Below are 23,497 nucleotides of genomic sequence, written 5' to 3' on the forward strand. Positions count from 1 at the left end.
CTATGTTGGTACTTAATGCATCTCTCACCTCGTAGAAATGGTCATATTTTCTGCTGTGTGTTAGGATACTCATAATCTCCACAGTCTCTATCGAGTTTATATTGTTTGCTTTTTTTGATGTCTTCTTCCATGGATTTCAATCTTGTTCTCATTTCTTCTATAAATTTTGAAATTACCTCTTGGTCTGGGTGTATCTTAAGTTCTTCTACCAGAGATTCTATCTCTTTCTTGATGTTCGCTCGGTCTGACCAAGCGTATTTTAACAGGATTTGTAGATTGTTTCTTGAGCTGGTTGCAGAATTCTGTGACCATTCCTAGAGCATTTGTGGATCGGGGGAATTGTAGGAAGGAGTAATATAAATCCTTAGGCCACATGGAATCATATTTTTGTCCAAGTAATCTTGTAATGAGGTGGCCCCCCACCATTTAGAGATCTCCAGTAAATGTAATTTTTCATATTTCCTCAAGCAATCCATGATTGTTTTGTCAGTTTGTGCAATTATAGACACCGTTTTGCCTTTGACTTTATGTAAGATCATTGTTGCCATTCGATATGTATTTGCGGCTTCAGTGAAGAATTTTCTTCTATTGGTCTAATTCTCTTGTATTCTCTCTCTCTCTCACAGAAAGGAAGGGAGGGGCTCTGTCGCAGGCTTGCCACATCTGCACCCTAAACCTTTCTCCGTGATTCATCTTCCATCTGCTATCCTAGGATGTAATGTATCAGTTTCTCTGAAAGTATACGGTTTTATTATAATTATCATCTGTACTGAAGATATTATTTTGTTGAAGATGTGAGGTTTCTTTTCATGCTTAAATAGGACTTGTTGGTAACTGAGTATCTCATGGCCTTCAGATGTATCACATCAGGGTTTACTCTTAACAATAACTCTGCGACCTGATACTTGGATTACTCCTTTGACATTAACCTGGGCACTAACAAGCCCTTAGCACTGTTTGATTAACATCTGAATCCAATCACTGTCTACCTTCACGAGGAAACACCCCCTAGATATCCAGATAGCATCGGGATCAATACACGTTTGTCTCATTCATTGAGTCACGGGCACTAACCAGCCACGCAAATGACTGATAATGCTTTCTACATTTCAGTTCGCCAATGAGACTTAGATACACACTATGACCTACGATGTGATACAGAAGGGCACAGGAGAAATTTTTAAACATATGTCCACCACCCGCATTATTCGGAAACATAGGTCTGTGAACATTTAGATATAAATATGTCTGATGACTTGAAACCTGGACCACGATTCCCATAATGCACCTCATACATCAGATACCACCGCGTTAGCATTATGATGTTTGACAGATGATCTGTGACAACATATAACTATTTTGTATTAAAAAATTACAAATTATGCACATATTGATTGCGACAATGAATGAAATATGATGAAATGTATCATTATTGTTGTTCTGTCACATGTGAACCTCTTAAAGATGGTTACCTTAACAGTCCTCTTTCTATGAGCATGAATTAAACGTAATTGTTGAAAAGCACAAACTTTATTCACGAACATTGTGTGAACAAGAGCTCTGTGGAGCGCGAAATGCGTCACAAGGTTTATGATTGCAATAAACCTCGCTATTTTGGCTTAAAGAACCTGGTACCCTGTGTTATTTATGCAAACTTAGTGCTCGGTGGCACTCCATTTTTTGGACATATTCATGTATTGCTGCTCCGCCTTTTGCGAGCCACCCCACCTACGGCGAAGGATTTCCAGAAGGAGCAACTTTGTTATATATTACCTACTGGCGGTCGGCGGTAGGTATCTATAGTTAGGAACTATTACCCATAGGAAAACCGCAACATTCAATTGGCAATAACTTTGGCGTCGATTGATGAGTCATCTTTTTAAATTTTCCAAACTTTTGGCCAGCTCAGTTCCGCTCCTTCCTTAAAAGTTTGGCGGTGATTGGTCAAGCGGGGCCGAGAAAAAAGGGGGTCCCAAAACGTGTTTTCCCCTTGCAATTTACCATAGGACCTTTAGCCACGGCTACAGCCCGAACGGCTGATCGGAATTACACCAAATTTGGAAGAGAGGTAGTCCTCAGCTTTTTGCTTATATCGTGTCAACCTGTTCAGTAGTTCTTGAGAACATTACGGTTAAAGTCATTTATATATCTATGGGCGCGGTGGATATGCGGATTGTGCGAGGAGTGGCATCGCAGCATAAGCGCCCCATCCCGATCAGGCGCTCAAAGCTAATTGGTTGTCAAGCGGTTGTAAACATTCAAAACCAGGAACTGTTGGCAGCCATTTTATTCCTCTGTATAAACAAGGCTGAAGAAGTCTGTGAAATATGTGTGCAAAACGTGAAAAGGGGGCAGGGTAGACACACCCTGACCACATAGGCCTGCTCAGGGGGTTCCACAAGGACCCCTAGGGCAAAAGAAATGTATTTATTTTTTAAATCACGGGATGTGCGTAGGATCCGCGCATTTTGCCGCCGAAAAAAAAAGCGCTGGCTTCTGCGGTTTAAAGGTTATTAGCCCCTCTAGTGATGGTGTGGTTCCAGCATCTAATCTGAGGGCAAAATCCCGGCTGCGAGCTCAAAACCGCAAGGGGGCCCCCAGAGGGACTGATGAAGAAAAATCAACAAAAGCGACAACAAGTATTCAAAGGGAAAAAGAAAAGGAGACCCTTAAGAAGAAGACGGGTTCGAGTAAAAAGAACAAAGAGCAACTTAAAGATCAGACAGCGGCTGTGGACAGAGGAAGCCCTGCGGGAAGAGAAGTGATTTTCCGACAACCTACCTTGCTCGAATCCTTCACTGCAAGACCTGGGAATGCTTCGCTGAAGACGAACGAGGCTACAGGGCAGCTGCAGTTGCAGATTCAATCTCACCCTCAGCCCCCAGCACAGCAGCTACCGCTCTCCGCGATCCCACCGCTTGAAGTTACAGAAGCAGTCACGCCCGAGGACTATAACGGAACACGCAGCGGAAGTGTGAGCGCCGAGCCGGCAACTGACGCGCAGGTGACAAGGTGGGTCACAGAGCGCAAGATGCAGGATACGCGAGAGGTGAGCAGTGGGGCTTGTACGGACATATCAGAGGCTGAGAGAGCGAATCAGGCAGAGTGAGAAGCGGGAGAAACTGACTTCTTGGATGCTTGATCAGCTACAGCCACAGCTACAAGCAGACAGGTACAGGGGCACGCTGGAGTGCAACCTCAGATCAATTTGGGGGAGTCAGCAATGCTTAATGGTGCAGACGAAGTTATAACACAAAAAGGTGTAGACGGAGTCATAACACAAAATTGTGATGCAGCTAGTAGAGCGATATATAAGCCCTGTAATGATATAAACATTGAAGCTAACGGTGATAAGATAGCACAAACTGGCAGCAAAAGTAGCGACAATATCATCTGCAGTGATATAAATGGGAAAAAGGTATTGATCCCAATCACCAGCTTATCAGGATGGGCCCAAGGTGACGAAGCAATCTTGTTAGTTAGCGAGAGTGCTACTAATACAGAGGGTCAGAATGAGACAAACACGAACAGTATAAATATTGAGGAGGTACAAGCTGACTCCACGTTGCAGAAAGGAGGTTTAAACAACACCTCTATATTAGCCATAGGTTCGCCTAGCGATGAATGCTTTTTCACTGGGAATGATGGCGAAGACGATGATGAAGAGGAGGACAGTGATGAGGTGGAGGAAGAGGAGGGGGAAGAATCAGAGTCGACTCCAAGTGAGGGCCCTAATACTGATACGGACACGGGCACGGACATTGAGCCTGATCCCGACTCGTTTTCTCAGGAGAGCCAGGAATCAGATTTATTAATTTCAGAAGCAGAGCTGGACACTATACAAAAGAGAGGAACTAGCCGCCGGGTTACCAAGACAAAACACAGGCCGCGCAGCAGAGCTAAGATCTCCCTAAGCCCTGAGCAATCAGAAGTCGCAAAAAAACTTGATTGGGATCACTCAGCCACTTCGCAGCTACACCATGAGGGAGCTAGTGGCTTACATCAATTACAATCAGGGACAATGGGATCAACTCCTAACGCGAGCTCTGGATCTAACTCCAACTTCGATCGTTTGTTTACAACTTTAAAACAGATTCAGAGTGAAGCCAGAACTGAGAACCGTAGGGCAAGACAAGCCATTAAAAAGATACAGGGAACATTAAGAAAAGTAAATAAACTTTATGCTGAAGTATCAGGACGAGTTACAGAGGTGGAGGAAAGAACAGGCAAACTAGAAGATGCGGTGGTGAAATTACAGGAAACTAGAATGGAACAAGAAAAGACTTCTTCAGATGTGATGTGGAAGCTCGAAGACTTCGAAAATAGACAGAGACGCAACAACATAAGACTACTTGGGGTGGAGGAAGGGAAGGAAGGTCAGGATGTGCGGGCATTTGTGGTTGATCTACTCTAGGGTGCGTTCCTGGAAATGGATAAGTGGGATTGATAAAATGAAATCCAGCGGGCCCACAGGTTCCCATTGACTCAGAAAAAGGGGAGCACGTTTAGTAAAACACGGGCAATCTTGGTCTATATGGGTAATTATCTGTTAAGAGAGGAAATAATGAGCAAGGCAAAAACGCAGGCTAAGCGATCATATAAAGACATAACTTTCTTTGCCCGACCTGATTTCTGCCACGCCACTGTTGAAAGGAGGTGGCGTATGCGTCAGCTAATCACTCCATTCCAAAATGCAGGTTGTGAGGTGTATTTAATGTTCCCATCACGGTTAAAAGTTGGTTTTTAACGGCCACTTTAGAATTTTCTATTCAGAGAGCATGGCCCCAGAGTATCTCAACTCCCTTAGAGAGAATAGAGGGGAGAACAGTCAAGTAGTCGCAGTGAGGCAACCACCCCGTAAGAGGTAGCTATGAACCAGGAGTAGATATGTTAGGAAATGTAATTATAGGGTGTCATAGGGAAGGGGAAAAAGAATAACACTTAGTATGATCTTGGATTGGATTTATGATTGCACTGCAATGGCAAGGGTGTGGAAGGGATTGGCATATCAGAAAGGGAGAGGGGGAGGGAGGGGGCAGCCCAGGGGCCCTGGCTGTCAGATATAGGTCAGGATTGACCTATTTGCCAGTATGGGGGGAAGGCATCCAAGGGTGGGTTGTCAGGGGAGGGGCAGGGGGGAGGGGTACAGAGCACTACACAATAAAAGAGCATAAGGAAGGAACAGACAAACTACTGATGAGATTAGGTAGAGCAGGCAGAGACATATGGATAAAAGATAAGATTGAGCAACATGATATTGGGTCAAATTTATTGCAGAAGGGCCTTCTAGAATTTACAGTTAGGAAATGTATTACAAAACAGGTATGGGTACTAGGTTAGTAACATGGAATGTCTGTGGCCTCAATGATCGTCAAAAAGACTAAGGATTTCTATTGTATTAAAGCAGATGAACGTAGATTTTATTTTTTTTACAAAAAACGCATATCATGGTCTCACAGGAATATTTGTTGGATCCGTGGGGATTTCATGTATTAGTATGCTCAAAGCAAGGTGCTAAAAATAGAGGGGTCGCTATATTAGCAAGAAATAAAAATGTGATCACCAGGAAAAAATTGTAAGATCAGTGGGGAAGGTGGGCACTTGTTGAATGTTACCTGGAAGGGGAATGGACTACTCTTGGGGTGGTATACGGCTCTACAGAAGATGACCCTGAGGTTTTTGATTTTTTGGATATGGAACTTGCTGCTTGGGCTCCCCAAATGATCATTGCTGGGGATTTAAACATTAATGGGACAGATGGGTTAGGGGTGGGCTCTTTTGGAAAATACAAAGGCAGGAAAAAAAGGGTATACCAAGCACTGCTTAGTATGGCAACGAATAATGGGCTTGCAGATGTATGGGGGAAAATCAAACCAAAGGAGAAGGGGTTCACATACTACTAAGCCCCACACCAAATATGCGTAAGGCTGGATTACTTTTATATATCAACTGCATTACTTTCTAAATCTAGCATTGATAGACTTCCACCCATATTTAGCGACCATAATCCACTCACTCTAACATAAGCATTGTCTACTGCGAGAAGAAAAGAAAGGACTTGGACTTTTGAAAGAGCCTTACTACAAGATGATAAATACATTCATCATATGGAAAAATGGATTACAAGTTTTTTTGAAATTAACAGGGGTAGTGCGGCAGCAGGGATGGTCTGGGATGCCTTTAAGGCAGGGGCTCGTGGCGAGACACTGAGTTTTAGCACCTTTAAACGCAAACAAGAGCAACTTAGAAATAGAGAAATGTTCAATGCAATCCTTGAAGCTGAGGAAGAGCTACATCAATGCGTATTATCAGGGGCTGCATTGGATCATGTGCTAAATAAGCTTTTAAAAGCGAAAATGGAGGCAGAAGAAGATATTGCAACTAAGGCAGCTAAGAACTTTAATATAAAAAGAGAGAAATTTCACGAATTTAGTGAGAGGATTGGGCGTACATTGGCCATTCGCACTAGGCAAAAAGCGGCTTCAGGAGTAGTAAGGGAAATTAGGGACACAACAGGTACCTTACGCATAGATTCTGAAGAAATACGGGAAGTATTCAGGAAATTTTTCGAGACATTATACGACGACAAGCAGGACAGAGAGCTAGGGGAAATAAAGGATTATTTAAATGAAATTCCACTTGATAGATTGACAGAAGAAGAGGCAGAACGGTTGGAAGACCTGCTAGATTTGGAAGAGATCAAAAAAGCCATGACATATCTTCCCTCAGGAAAAGCTGCTGGCCCAGATCAACTACCAATTGAATTCTATAAGGTGTTCTGGGATATACTGGCTGAGGATATGGTTATAACTATGAAATCGGCACAGAAGGGGGTATCCATACCAGGGACCTGGGGTGGAGCGGAAATTGTAATAATACTTAAAAAGGGGAAACCTGCTACTGAGCCGGGGTCTTATAGGCCGATTACTTTAATGAATTCGGATGCGAAAATCTCTTCCAAGGTGTTGGCCATAAGATTCGCCAGAATATTAGGAAACCTTGTCTCTGATAACCAACACGGATTCATCCCGGGTAGGGGCACCACCCATCACACACGTAAAGCAATCACTTTGTTTGACGCAGCAGAAGTCGCAGGGGACCCGATGGCGGTTATGTTACTAGATGCCGAGAAGGCATTTGATCGGGTCTCCTGGGAATACCTGTGGCAGGTTTTAATCAGAGCAGGATTTAGAGAAGGATTCATAAAAGCAATTCAATCATTGTATACTGCCCCAGCGGCTTCTATATGGGTTATTTCAGGATCCACGCGTGCATTTCAGGTTAGGCGAGGAACGAGGCAGGGATGCCCGTGTTCCCCGCTCTTATTTGCAATGTATATGGATCCTCTGATACGCAAAATAGAGCTGAGTGATAGAATTATTCCACTGGACACATGCATGGGTCAATGCAAGATACTTGCATACGCCGATGATGTGGCAGTGATTACACCGAACCCCACGGAGGCGATAAGGGAGGTAGAGATAGAGGTGGATAGATTTGGTAAAATCCCAGGATATGCGTTAAATATCACCAAGACACAGATAATTAAAAATCAGCAGACAGACTGCTCTGATAATCGGGTGGCTCAGTCAGGAGTATACTTGGGAGTGACTATCACTGCTGACCTGAACATACTAGTGGAAAAAAACATCACACCCATAATAGCTAATGTAAGGAAGGAGCTGGATAGGCTCGACAACCTACACTTAACAATTTTTGGACGTACCAATATCGTAAAAATGATGATACTGCCCAAATTTTTATATATATTTAGAGCCATTCGACTCCTATTTGAAGCTAAGTGGTTTAAAAGCTGCAAGCACATAATCAATAGGTTTCTATGGGCGAAGAGGAAAACTAGGAGAGCCCTTCGTTACATGTCACTCCCTCGTGAAAGGGGAGGGTGATCACTCCCAGATCTTAAACTCTATTATTGGGCAGCGGCCTTTCAGTATATGGCAGGTCTTTTAGGGGGGCTGAGGTAGAAGGGCAGGACAAATTAGGTACATTAGTTATATATGGCCTGGTTATGGGGCAGAAGCAGAAAATCTCTTATTGAAGTTCACTGGTGCGAGTTATTTTAAAAGGACCAGATTTAAGACACTCCAGGCTGCATACACGGTATGGAAAGCGTTTGCTAAAAAGTCTGGTCTGGGGAAATATAATGCCTATACAAGAATGAATAGTAACCCTACTTTCCCGTATGAGGTATTCAGCGGTTCAGCTTTTGATGAATGGGGGAGAAAGGGAATAACTATGATTGGCAATGTGGTTGGTCCACAAGGACTGCTGCAATTTTCAGAATTGCAGGCTTTATATGATTTAGATATGAGACACTTTTTTAAGTATTTGCAAGTCAGATGTTTTCTTATTACAAAAAGGGGGGGGCTGGATTTGGCAAAAACCCAATAATGGAAATTATTCAAAGGGGTGTTGACTGCACGATTAAAAGATTGTACTCTGAATTGACAAAATCAAAACAAGATGATATGGAAATATGGGCAGAGAAGTGGCCAAATAGCCTGGATATTGGGGCGGAAATTTTCTATCAGTCATTGGAGCTGGGACAGCAAACTCTCTGCTCAGCTTCACTCCAGGCACAACATTATAAAACCCTGTACCATCTATATTATACACCTGCAAAAATAGCCCAATGGGGAGGGGTATCGGGCACCATATGTTTTAGATGCAGGAGTTCAGAGGCAGATCTAGTGCATATATTTGCTATATGTCCCCACCTACAAACAACAAAAAAAGATATTGAAACTTTTCTAAGTACACTACTAGGAAAGGAGGTAGTTTTAACTCCAACAATAATACATCTAGGAGTTAACAACGAAGACATGCAAATGTATGGTAATAGATTTATTTTCTTGGCCATGGCTGGACCCTTTGCCACCAACATACTCCCAGTGGCTAGGTAAAATGCTGTCAATATACAATTTAGAAACTGCAATATATGCAAGAAGGGGGAAAAAGGGAAAAAAGCTGGGAACACAAATTTGGGAACCTATCACATTATGGAAGGAGGGAAATTCTTAGTTAAACTAGATGCCATTAATCTAGCTCACCGGTATCGCTCTCCTTGTTTTCTTTTTTTTTAAAGTTTTTTTCTCTTTTCCTTTTTTCTTTTCTCTTCCCTTTAGTTCTTCTCTTTAGGCTGTAGTATAATTTTCCTTATCAGCTTGATTGTCTCTTTATGACTGGTATGTATATAAAAAATGATTAACTAAGAAAGTAATGAAGGTAATTGCATTGTATTAGCCTGTATTAATTGAGATTGTATTGTTTTTCACACTTGTGTCATTGGGCTACATGTGGCCCACATCTAGGTGATATTTGTGCTACATTTGGGCTCCTTTTTCTCTGGTGGTCATCTTGGTAGACTTCAGTTCAATTCAATAAACGTTATTTAATCTGATTTAGAAACATAGACCATAAAAGTGTACATAAAAACAGTAAATTCTCTTTCTTAATACAGTACAATGAGAATATATTAATACCAGTAGGTAAAAATTGGGTGTTACAAAGCCTGGCTCAGAGCAAGTTCAGTTTAACAGAATAGTAAAGTTCAATGTTTCGCAAGATCAATCTCAAGTACTTCTTGCAAAATACATAATAAGAGGTACAAGATGGAACACTCTAATACCTGACCAGTCTGCACTTTACAAAACTGCAAAAAAACAATAAATAAAAACTGTTTTGCACACTTCTGTCATTGGGCTATACGTGGGCTACATCTGGGTGATATTTGTGCTACATTTGATTTTTTTTTCTCTGGTGGCCATTTTGGGAAACTTATTTGTTACGAGGTTTCCTAATTTCCTCATTTACTGCAGAAAATGAGGAACTTGGGAAACTCATAAGGAAATGCTTTAATTGTTTTACTTTGATTCAATCAAGAAGGCATTCAGATGTGTCACACATTTGCCATCAATTCAAAATGTAGGCTCTCTAGTTGCTCATTAGATCACTGTAGTAAATCTACTACTCACCAGGAGTTACCTGGAAGTCTGCTGCTGGTATTGAAACTGCATGTTTCAGTTTGCATGTCAGAATTTCTTAATAAATTAGAAGGGGATTTGAGAAGTCACTCAAAAGGAGCCCTAATTTTTCTTTCTGTAGCACTAAACATAATTTCTATGGCAAAAAGAATCAGCTCATCTTGTTTCTTTTTAAATTAAATGATTTAAGTGTTACCAGTTTATTTCAATCAAGATGGCTTTAGGTGTGTCATACTTTTGTCATAAGTAAGACTGTTAGTGCTCTACTTGTTCTTTAGAACACTGTAGGAACCTGCAGTAGAACACAAAGTAATAAAAATAACAGTCTATGCCCATGTTAGATGTACATGTTTTACGGAGAATGTCAGAATTCATTCTCACATGACTGAAAAAGAATGTGAATTTACAGAAAATATGCTCTCATTTTAGCTTTTGAAGCACCCTCCAAACCTCTATGGGAAAAGCATGAGAAAATAGTTTCCTCTCAAATATGAATCATGATATCCCAGCAGAAGGCTTTTTCACAGGGTAAAATCACCTCCGAACACATCAACAAATGATTTATAATGTAACTAAAGTCGGTTATCACCCTTTATACATTCTCCTTTTGGTGACACTCAAACCTTCCATTCACTACAATGCATTTTAATGGGGTGCTAGCATGTATATTGGTCCCAAGATGGCTGCCAACACTTCTTGGATGAAGTGTTGACAGCCAATCAGATCTCACGGTGGTTAGGCTCCGCCCAGATATACCGATGTCTTTTTTCTTTAATATTAAAAAACCTACTGAACGGATTGCCACCATTTAAATCAAAGAGTGTGCTCTGGACCAAGCGCAAGCACATTTTAGGACCCCCTTTTTCTCTGCTCCCTCTTAACGAATCACCCCGAAACTTTCAAGACAGAAGCAAACCAGAGTGCCCCATTAGTTTTGAAAATTTCGCAAAGATTCGTAAAACAGCACCAAATATATTGGTAAAAGAAATAAAGCTTTTTCAATAGAAAGAAGGTCCTAGCTATAACTACATGAAGCATTACATAAAATACAGTTGCACACTTTCTTGTATTAACCTTATAGTACTCAATAGAGTCTTAGGAGGCTTCACTCCCTCAATGGTGGGGGTGAAAACTTGTAAAATACAAACTGGGCCTGCACCTAAGGCACAAAACAACAGTTACAAATAATTTCCCTTGTTCATAATACTTTTAAGATAATTACAGCAGTACACGGGGCTGAGAGTCTATGTTTTTGATAGACAGTTCTGTGATATGTGTTAAAGCCCATTGGTAAAAGAGTTGTGCATGGCCACAGTGAGCAGTTGAGTGTGGACATATGGAACTGGGGTCATTGGTATCAAGCTTTAACTGGGTGTCTTGAAAGTTTCAGTTTGCTTTAATTCCTATGACTGTCCAAATGCACAATATGCCCATATTGAGGCATGACACAATCATGCTTGTCAAGGGCCTTCTACAATATCTGTCCTTTGAAAGCCTTCACTAGTGAATGTGCACAGACCACTATTGAACGAAGGACATACAGTTGTACTGTTATATTATTTGCATGCCCAATAACTGCTCCGTTATTCTACATTTTTTGCCTCATGGATGTTAATAAAATTGTTAAAAAGATTTTTTAAGACTATTTTAACCGCAGGTGTAGTATGAGATTTTGTATGTTTTTCTTTTGCTGACTTGAACCATTTAAAGTACAATTTCAACAGAAATGCTACCTGAGCTGTTTAGGACTCTAAGCCCTTTTTATCTGGATTGACCAGCAGCCGAATCGGCTTTAGCTTCTAAATATAGGCAAGGTCCTGTGAAGTAATTAAATGGTTTAATCTGAAAACCTTCACAGGAGAGTCAGTTCTCACTCAATTGAAAGTCCATGAAAATATTCCCACACTGCAGTATCTACTTTTCAGTCTTGTCTAAACACAAACACTGAGAGGCTTATTTATTAGTTTTTGATTCAGAGCAGCGCAGCAAGTCACTTTGCTGAGCTGTTCTGCCCTGTGTCAAAAGAAAAGGGCAGGAGTGTGCCACAGATATGAGATACAGCGCATTTCTGTCCACTTCCACTCTGCTGGCACACAACTGGTTGCTTGGTGCAAACGCAGGAACCTTTGCACCATGGTGCAAATGTTTCTATGATGTAGGAATGATTGTTTTGGTCAGGAAGGGAGACCTTTCTGCATAAAACCAATCAATGGTGGTGTTGTCCTCCATCAATAATGCAGCACATATAGAAAGAAAAGAAAATGAGGAAAAATAAACATATTTCTCCTCGTTATGCCTCCCCTGGGGAAGTGTAGGCTTTTGACTTATTCCCAGGCTTACAAGTCTTTGTAAATCTGGGAAGGTGCCAAAATCCATGGATGTAGCGTGGGAGCAGCCACCACAATGCCCAAGGCACGCCTCTTTGATGCAGAGAAAAGCAAAGCAGCGACTTGACTGCTTTGCCTTACTTCATATTCATGAGGCCATGAAAAGCCAAGCAAAGTAGCTTTGCATGGCATCTTAGATATGGGTCTACACTCTGAGCCACAAGTGTGTCAAAATGTGATAGGCGCAATAGGCTTGCATAGGCTTGTAAATAAGCCCCTCTGGGGCATATTTACAAGATAATGATGCAGCGCAGCGCTGTAAGCCATCTTGCTGCACCGAGCTGAATCGTTGGGAAAGTGCAAGGATGCATCGTATTTACATTAATACTATACATCCCTGTACGTTCCTCAGAGCTTGTGCACAATAGGCTACCTAGCGGCAAAACAGGCACCCTTGCATCATGGTGCAAGGGTGCCTGCGTTACAGGGAATATTGTTTTTGCACAGGAAGGGATACCTTTCTGTACAAAAACAATATTTGTTGGTGTTTCCTCAGTCTATGTGTACTGCAGAATGCGGCATACATAGAAAGAGGGAAAACCAAGGAGAAATAAAGGTGTTTCTCCTTGCTGCACCCCTTTTATGCCCACCCTAGAGAAGCGTTAACATCTGATGGATTACCAGGTTAACAAAACCTTGTAATCTGCGAATGCGTCAGAATCCATGGATGTTGAGTCAGAACACCCACTGTAAAACCCAAGTTACACCTCTTTCACTCAGAGTAATGCATGAAAGTGGGCCCTATTTACAAGGCCATGGAAATCACTCAGGGTGGCTTTGCGTGGCCTCCTTTGTATGGGCCAGCACCATGCGCCACTGACGCCTTAAAGAAAAAATGACGCTTCGTTGGCGCAAGGGGCTTGTAAATATGTCCCTCAATTCCCCTAACATAATCTGCACCATTGTCTTTCAAGACGTTATTTTCAAAGAATATATTTTCAGTTTTTAGAATAAATCGAATTTTCAGTCTTCAAGACAAATCAGCTAATCAATAATTTTATAACATGAAAGATGTGTAGTAAATGGAACCAGTTTGAGACACAGGATAGAAAATGCCTTCAATCACCCATGGAAAGCTGTAGTTGCTGAACAATAAAAATGGCTACTGCTGGTTAAAATCAAATACTCACAAATTGAACTGGTAGGCTATGTTATGCGATTACAGGCAAATTTGCATTACCTTGTCCACTCATTCAAGAGAACACTGAGCAAATAAAAACACCTATTCCAAAGCAATGCTTGAATTACATTCCCACAAAAACACATCACAAGTAGGCCTGCTAGTAGTGTAGGAACAATGATCAGCAAGCAAACAGAACGTTGCTGCCATGTTTTTCCATTGTAAACTCATTTAGATGACCAGGTCGACATACAGATAGAACTAGCAGAGGCCGGCCCCTGAAGGGGGCCTCAAGGGCCGGCGCCTTAACGGCCGCCGAGGCCCACAAGGAACAAAACCGGTTGGCGCAAGTTAGCGCAACCAGGAATGGCCGCGCGGCAAAGAGTGCCCGAGGCCCTCCTCCTCCCCAAGAACAAAGGGAAAGTGGGAAGGGGGATATAAGGCGCGCTCCCCCTGGGCAGCTCACCTTTTTCATCAGGGAGCTGGGGGAGCGGCACCAACGAATTTCGAGTCTCCACCGTCACGACCCAGGTGAAGAAGAATACCAGCAGCAGGAGAGAGCAGGGGACCCAGCTACAGTGTGAGATGCCGCCGGGTATCCGAGGACTGCATGCCACCCGCCCCCACCGGTGAATGGAGGTGCCGGGTATCCGAGGACTGCATGCCTCCCCGCCCCCACCGGTGAATGGAAGGTCGGGTCAGCATAGTCGAGACACACAGGCAAAACCCCCAGCTCTCCAGGCATTACGATGGAGATTACCTCTAGGCAGGAGCCAGTGCTTGTCGCCTGTACTGTGGGTGAGATGATCAAGGTCACAGGTTCGAATTTCATCGCAGCTGATTTGAACTTTCCTAGCTAAATGAGTTAGGCCTTTTCGAGACTCGCAGCGCTGAAAGTAGTGGCATTAAGATGGATCGGGCCCTACCCACAGCCCCTGCGCTGGGGAATCATCCTTCTGCTCTCCCCTTTCACTTGAGATGACGGATGATTTATGGTGACAGATTTACGACGATCAAGCAGAGCGATTTATGACAACAAGATGATGACCAATTTGTTGCAGAATGATTTATGATACCCGATGATTTATGACCCACGATTTTTGACGTCCGAATGACACCGAGCGATGACCAATTATGATAATGTATGATAATGATTCATGACCCTAGCCTGAGAAGGTACACAGGGGAGTTGTACAAATATGGCGTATGTCATGAGTAATAAAAACTGCGGCCAACAACCACCACAAAAACAATGTCTGTTGGCTGTGTGTAGTTATACATGTACACGGGTATAGTACAGTTCCAGGAATGGGGCAGGGAGGCCGTTATTCACCATAGCTAGGGTACTGCCTTTCAGGACAAAGGATAATAACAAAAATACTATAAGCATGGATAATACCCAGTGCTGGATCAAGGATCCCAATTATGAAGCAAGCCACATTAGAGGGTTCACTATCCTGTGGGAGTGCATTGACACTGGGCTACTCAGGAGCGTGCCAGGTTTTGTATGTCTACATCGACTCATGGAGGATGTGCAATAATCCTTTATTTCTTCTTCACAATCCTGCACTTTGCTAATATACTCAGACTAACCACGGGCTATCTAAATGAATTCCATGTTTATTATTTATATGAAATGTTGTCTTATGTGCATGTCCTAAAATCCTGGTAATGATTCAGTCGCTTTGATATGCAATTAACAACACTACGCTACTGAAATAACAGAACCTATATCAAACCAATGTCATATTTCATTGTCCCTCCACTCTCCGAAGGAAGCAATCATCCGCAAAGTGAGTTACAAGGACAAGCAATAATTCCACACTTAAAAATATAAAGTGAATAAGGTATTAATTGTAAATAAATACATGTATGTAGGCATGATCTTAATTGATAAACTGAAAAGACCTAAAACACAAATGCCAGAAATTAAACTATTTAATATTTTACTTGTGTAACATTTTTAGATAAAAATGTATTTAATCTTTTTTTAATCCATCTTTCTAACTTTTAGTAGAATGTGTAGAATTAGGTTTAAATTCAGGACTTAGGGTAAAGTTAGTCATGGGATGTGGGAACAGTGTTAAGGTTAGTTTTAGGGTTATGATTAGCTTTAAATTTGCATAGGAATGGGAAGCTGATTAGCATTAGAGCCATGGTTAGTCTTAGCATAATATCAAAAGGCTTATATTCAAAGTGTAGGGTGATCATTCGAATTGGGGGCCCGATTTAGAATTTTGCAGGCATAGTACTCCGTCACAAATGTAGCACACATAGAAAGAAGAAAATTCCATCAAAGATTGTTTTTGTGCTGAGAGGTGTTCCTTTCTGAACAAAAACAATCATCCCAGGCACCCTTACAACATGACACAATGGTGCCTGCACTGGCGCCTGGCTGCCAATTGTGCACCAGCGCTGAGGAAAGCACATGCGTGCATCGTGCTGCTGTTAATACGACTAACCCATGTGCTTTTAAAATTACCACCTCGGAGCAGCAAAATAGCTTCCGGCGCCATGCCACTTTTTTTTAAATGAGGTCCTTAGTATTTACATGTTTTTATTACAACGAGTTACGTTGAAATAAAACAGGAACACAAGTGCAAACAATTTATTGCTGTTACAAGAGCATGGCACCACAGAGAAAATATGTGCAACATTTCAATCACAGCATGATAACATACAGGGTTGCAGTCCTCTAAACTCCCACCTCTGCTATAGCTGTATAAATGTCACAGCGAAGCCCTCACTAAACCCCAAATCAAACAAAGGGGAAGATGCTTGCTATTGACTAACGCGGTTTGACAAGTCTTTTATATATTAGAAAAGCAAATGCGAATCATGGAAATCCTCACGTGAGACATTACAGCAAAGAAGAAAGTGTGACTTCATGGTTGGGAATGTCTGCATAGATTTGGCTTTACAACCCCATTTCATGTACAATAAGGGAAACACTTCACAACTTAGCTTCAGAATCAATGCTTCAATCCACATTATCATACAATGCTTTTGCTCAGAGATACTGAGCACACTCTTGATACTTCACAACCACCAATCTACAAGGTGTATAAGCAGTTACATACACATGCAAACTCACGTATTACACTATGTCTCTTTTTTCCCAGTACACCTCATGGGACCACAGAAGCCTAGAAAAGTTCTATGTCATAACTCTTTTACCTTTTTCCTTATAGGACATTGATGGCATAGATAATACCATCAAGTAGTCTCATAACACTCGACAGTAAATACAAACTTGAAAGGATGTGCCCACTGTAGCATTTAGTTGCTATGAATGTCTATCTGTATTTCATAGTTTTCTTACGCTGCGGTATGAGTTTTTTTTTGTTTGGCAGACAATAGAGTCCCCAGTTGGAAGTGACTTTAATACATTCTTCCAACCCTGGTTTTCCACATTTATTTGGGATTAAGCCCATTGGGATAGCTTAGAAGTTCCAGGCTTACTTACTATCCTTATTTCTATACACCACAGGTATAACAGCTTAAATCTCATCTTCAGGGGATGTGACCTGAAGTGCAATAGAAGACATGCTCAAGCACTGCTTGCGCCCACTTGCTTAGGCATATAGAAGTATCCTGCACTGAACTGCTGTGCAAAGGCACCAGCCCTCCTTTGAAAGTGTCAAGGGCAAATTGGTGCAAAACCAAAAGAGACAATGGATGCCACTTGATAAAGTCCATGGAGTGCTCGTGGACGATCATGCAATATAGCAGCTCACAGGAGGCTGTGAATCAGGGCCAACCCTGAAGTTAAGGCTCCTTGCCAAGTTGGCAAATACACCACCCCCAACCAAAGAGACAGTACCTCACTGCTCTGTAGGTGAACCAAGCTGTTCTTGCATACTTGGGAGCATCTTACCCCACATAGCTGGAATGCTTTGGGTGGCTAAGGAACTCTGCTGATCAGAGCCTTCAGAGCAGTCTGCTCAATGCAAAAGATATCAAATGCAAGCCTCGCCCAGTTCTGGTTGGGCTTTGGAGGCAATCGTGGTGGAGACCCATTATAACAAAGGGGAGACATTGTTCGGTTTGCATGCGATACATCGCATACGATTACATTGCAAATCATTACAACAACTTGCTGTCGGAAGCATAAGGTGTTGGATTTACAACCCAACACCTTCACTGCTGTTGTACAAACTGGAGTGGGAATAGTAAATTATACTATTCCTAAGTCCAGCCCGCTCCTACAGTAAGTCTTTGTAACGACTTGTGATGTAATTGTATGCAATGTCACAACGGGGTTGTTGTAACAACCGCGTTGTAATGGCATGCGTTCTAACGAAGTATATTCGAACAAAGAAACCCACAGATTGTACCTATGAGTAGCAATACACTAGTGGTACTGATTTGAGATACTGGGCTGTTACATATAGACATCAGGCACTAAGTAGAGACACGAACAGCATTTATTAGTGAACTACAAGGTGATAAGGAGCCCACATGCAGCCTGTCCTCATACATCGTGAGAACTAGATTTTAGTTGACATTGAATTGCCAAGATAAGACACAGTTTCTATGAAGAACCAAATATATTGATATCCCTCTGGATTAGGTGTCAGCTGTAAACTCTGTTCTGCCTGCAAAGTTTGCAGGCTTTTGACACTCTACACTCCACTTGGAGCGCAGAGTTAGTCACAAAGTCCACTAGTGGCCGCGTTGCGAATTTTTCTAGCAACCCCAAATTTTCTTTAAAGGGTTCTGCATTTCAAGCCACGTTCCTGACACATTTAGTATATAAATCCTGCATCTCAAGCCTCTTTTTAGATACACTTAACTATCGATTGTCTGGGTGGTGTGTTTCAGGCCGTATTTTGAAAATGCGCATTCCTATCGAACACTGACTGAACTGACAGCTTGGTTTCAAGCCATGCAAGAGAGTTTGTCAGCAATAGCAATGCCTACCTCATGTGGATATTTGCAATGCCTGGCAACCACTTTGCAGCCTGATATTTCAGCAGTTTCAAACAAATATCTCCTAACATTCAGTGAGCTGTAGGAGCATCACATGCGCACATGAATAATTGGGGTGCATGCATTCCCAAGCACGGAAACAGCCTTTACACTGCAGCTTGAACAACGCTGTGCCTTGGTAGCCAGGTCTGAATCACAAATGCGTATTTACAATGCATTCCTTTACCATGCATGTCTTTAACCCCTTGCATGATGCCATGATTCTGCGCCTGTGCGGGCGATTTGGAGAGTGGGCGGGTTCATGACGGCCCCCAGCCATCATCAGTACACGAGCACCGTGATGCATGGCGGACGGGGGCCGTCATCAGCATGCAAGGGGTTAAAACAATTTGCCTTAAGGAAAGTATTGTTGGACTGATTTTAGGCTTTAAGACCAACACTCAACCTACTGTTGCAGAGACTGGAGTTGAAATAGTAAAATATACTATTCCAACTCCAGTGCTTTCCCTAAGGCAAGTCATTGTAACAAGTGATTCGTGAAGCGGGGGCTAAGACAATAGTGGGGTCCCAAAACATGTTTTCCCCATGCAATTTTCCATAGGGACCTTTAGCCAGGACTAGAGCCCGAACAGCTGTACGGAATTACACCAATTTTGGCAAAAAAAGTGGAGGTCGGTTCGCAGATTACCCTTTTTTTAAATGGTGTTAATCCGTTCAGTAGTTCCTGAAAAAGTAAAATCATAGATATATCTATAGATGAAGTACAGTACTCTGTACTGTACTCTGAACTGTACTCTGTAACTTCTTGAGCACGAGCTTCATGCTTATTGGCTGTTAACACTCCAAACCAGGAAGTGTTGGCAGCCATCTTGTTTCTCGGAAGAACCGAGGCACAAGAAAGCAGTGAAACAAACGGGCAAAACACCCTTAGGGGGCAGGGTGGAAACACCCTGACCCCCTAGGACACCAAAGGCCAAAATCTTTTTTTTTTTATCACGGGGTACAAAGTACAGTAGTCTGTACAGTACTCTGTACTGTACTCTGTACCTTCTCGAGCGTATACTGGAGGTTCCTGGTGGGCTAGTTGGCCCCCAGGGACCCCCTGTATGCAAGGGGAATTAGTTCCGCCTCTGCAAACGTGCCAGGGGGCTGCGTTGCAGAGAGGTGTAAAAAGGGGTGTGGCCTCATGACACCTCTCTGCAACGCAGCCCCCTGGCACATACTGGATGTTCCTGGTACGCTAGTTGCCCCCCAGGGACCCCCAGTATGCAAGGGGAGTTAGTTCCTCCCCTTCAAATGTGCCAGGGGGCTCTGTTGCAGAGAGGTGCAAAAAGGGGCGTGACCTTATTACACCTCTCTGAAACACAGCCCCCTTGTGCATACTGAAGGTTCCTGGTGGGCTAGTTGGCCCCCAGGGACCCCCAGTATGCAAGGGGAGTTAGTGCCTCCTCTGCAAATGTGCCAGGGGGCGGTGTTGCAGAGAGGTGTAAAAAGGGGTGTGACCTTATTACACCTCTCTGCAACGCAGCCCCCTGGTGCATACTGGAGGTTCCTGGTGGAATAGTTGGCCCCCAGGGACCCCCAGTATGCAAGGGGAATTAGTTCCGCCTCTGCAAACGCACCAGGTGGCTGCGTTGCAGGGAGTTGTAATGAGGACATGCCCCTTTTTACACCTCTCTGCAACTCAGCCCCCTGGCACATACTGGAGGTTCCTGGTGGGCTAGTTGGCCCCCATGGACCCCCAGTATGCAAGGGGACTTAATCCCCCAATGTAGAGCGCGCTTCGGGGCGTGTTTGCACAGTGGTTTAGGTAGGGGGCGGGGCTTGAGTTGATATGTGTGCAAACATGCCCTGTGGCGCGTTTTAAGTTGGGGAATTAATTCCTCTTCAATCCAGAGGTCCCCTAGGGGCCAACTAGTCCAACAGGTACCTTCAGTAAGTGCCACGGAGCTGCGTTGCAGAGTGTAAAAAGGGGACATGCCCTTTGAACACCTCTCTGCAACGCAGCTCCCTGGCGCATACTGGAGGTACCTGGTGGGCTAGTTGGCTCACAGGGGACCTCAGGATTGAAGAGGAATTAATTCCCCAAACTAAAATGCACCACAGGGCGTGTTTGCACACATGTCACCTCAGGCTCGCCCCCTTCCTTCACTATTGAGCGAAATATTCCTCTAAAATCAGCCGAACTACGAATTCCGATTTACTCACCTGTTATCAGGAGAGACCTCGGTGCTGCATCTTTCAGCCCACTTCTGACCTTAAAAAGTAATTCTTATCGTAGTTACAGTAACTTGAATTTCCTTCCATAGGCTAACATTGACTGGTTTCACTTGGAAATTTTTCTAATGTGAAGTTTTGGTACATAAAAAAATTCCTCAAAAATAGCTGAACTACGAATTCCGATTTACTCACCTGTTATCAAGAGAGACCTCAGTGCTGCATCTTTCAGCCCACTACTGATCCTGAAAAGTAATTCTAATGATAGTTACAGTAACTTGAATTTCCTTTCATAGGCTAACATTGACTGGTTTCACTTGGAAATTTTTCTAAGTGTGGAGTTTTGGAACTTAAAAAACTTCCTCAAAAATCCGCCGAACTACGAATTCCGATTTACTCACCTGTTATCTGGAGAGACCTCAGTGCTGCATCTTTCAGCTCGCTACTACTCCTGAAAAGGAAATTTAACTGAACTTACCAGTAACTTGAATTTCTTTCCATAGGATATCATTGCCTGCTATATAAAATATATATAAATTAAAAAAATAAAAAATAAAAAATAAAAATATTAAAATTTCAATGTTTTTAAAAAAAATTTTTTTCAATTTATATAACAAATATGTAATGTAATTTAAAAAATAAAATATCTAAAAATAAATACTTTAAAACAACGTAGTAAATTAGTATAACAAATATAACAATTAATACATTTAAAAATTATCATTTATAAAACCTTTGAAAATAACTGAAAACACCATAGGTTTCAGCCACGTTATAGTTAAGAATTAGCATTTAAAAAACCTTAGAAATTCTCAGAAAAAACCATAGGTTTTCAGCCACGTTATAGTTAGGAATCAGCATTTAAAAAACCTTAGAAATTAACGGAAAAAAACATAGGTTTCACACGTTATAGTTAGCTGGACATTTCACTCTTATAAAACCATTGAAATTCCCCAGTAATAGTTAGTTCAGCAAACTATAATTTGCGCGCCCGCAATGCACTGCTGATGACATCACATAATACATCACTCATGACATGGTCAGTGACATCACTCATAATATCACTCATGACATCTCAAATGACATCACTGATGACATCACTGAAGACATCATCAGTATGAAAGAGTGGCAGACCTCCTCTCAGCGTAATATAACCTTTGATACACACATTCAAAAATAGAAACTAAAAATTTCAAAACAATGGTGATACCAATACCAGTTACAACAACCTATTCAGTAATTCCAAAATCTACATACACATCCACTCATTCACCAACAGTTCTATATAGTCACTCATACATGTACTCACTCATCATATGTACTCATACACCTATACATCCTGTCACACACCGATACTCATCCACAGATTTACTCACACACATACTCACACATGCAAATAAACTATCAAACATCCATTTACTTGCATATACAGCTATACACACACCACTACACTTACTTCTACAGAAACGTACACATACTTACTCTCTTAAACTTTTAAACAATCACTTATAGAAACACATACTTATTTATACAGGAACTCTTCCAATCTCTCACTCTCACATATACTCACTTATATACATCAATACTCACATATACTAGTTTAAAACACATGTACTTACTATTAAAGACAATATTGAGACAGTCATTCACTCATTAACACACCCATACACACACTCCTCCACCCATACAGTCCTGCACACATGCTGTCTTCAGAAAACATACAAACAATGAGTCACTCATTCATGCGCTATACGCTAAGTAATATTCCCCACCGAACCATACAGACACTCATATTAATGCTCAAAAAACAAACTAATAACCCATATACACACTCATGTAGCTACTCGCCAACCCATGCAGCCACTTATACACAAAGTGAGACAATGATACAGATATTTAAATTTTTAAACATTACTCATTATTGCATGTATTCACTAAGTACTATTAATAAGTCAGTTATACAATCAATTTTACAAAAAAAGAACCCATCTATTTAGACACTTATTTACCCATTTATTCTTCCGTCGACCTTTAGATATACATATATAAAAAATATTTATTTTTCATAAAGACACACATTCACTGGATGATGTCATCAGTGATGTCATTTGAAATGTCATCAGTGATGTCACTGACCATGTCATGAGTGATGTAATATGTGACGTCATCAGCAGTAAATTGCGGGTGCGCGAGTTATAGTTAGCTGAACTAACTATAACAGGGGAATTTCAATGGTTTTGTATGAGTGAAATGTCCAGCTAACTATAACGTGTGAAACCTATGGTTTTTTCAGTGAATTTCTAAGGTTTTTTAAATGCTAATTTCTAACTATAACGTGGCTGAAACCTATATATATATATATTACCTACTGTAGTCGCCAGTAGGTAGCTAAAGTTAGAATCTAGATTCCTTAGGAAAAGCATTTTTTGACTTGCCTACAACTTTGGCGTTGTTTGACCGATTGGCATGAAAATTTCCAAAATAATAGTGTAATAGTAGGTTTGTTGTGTCATGGAAAGTGTGGGGGTGATCCGTGCAGTGGGGATCGAGTAATAGGGGAGCAAAATAAGGGTGCCTTTGTGAAATTTATTCCCATAGTAGCGTGTTGTCGAACCTACAGCCCAAACCGCTGGACGGAATTACACCCAATTCGGCAGTCAGTTAGATGTTGTTATGCAGATTGTGCTTTTCGTTGTTTGGTGCAAATGTGTTCAGTCTTTTTTTGTAGGGGTGGGCAGAAGTTGCGTAAGGGACTTTCGCGGAGAGGCATAGTGATTGAACCTCGCCAGGACTGCCCATGCGCAGGCTCCCGCGCATGAACAGTTTGTAGATGAAAC

Source organism: Lissotriton vulgaris, chromosome 4_1 (genome assembly GCF_964263255.1).
Source record: "Lissotriton vulgaris chromosome 4_1, aLisVul1.2, whole genome shotgun sequence".
Classification (NCBI taxonomy): Eukaryota; Metazoa; Chordata; class Amphibia; order Caudata; family Salamandridae; genus Lissotriton; species Lissotriton vulgaris.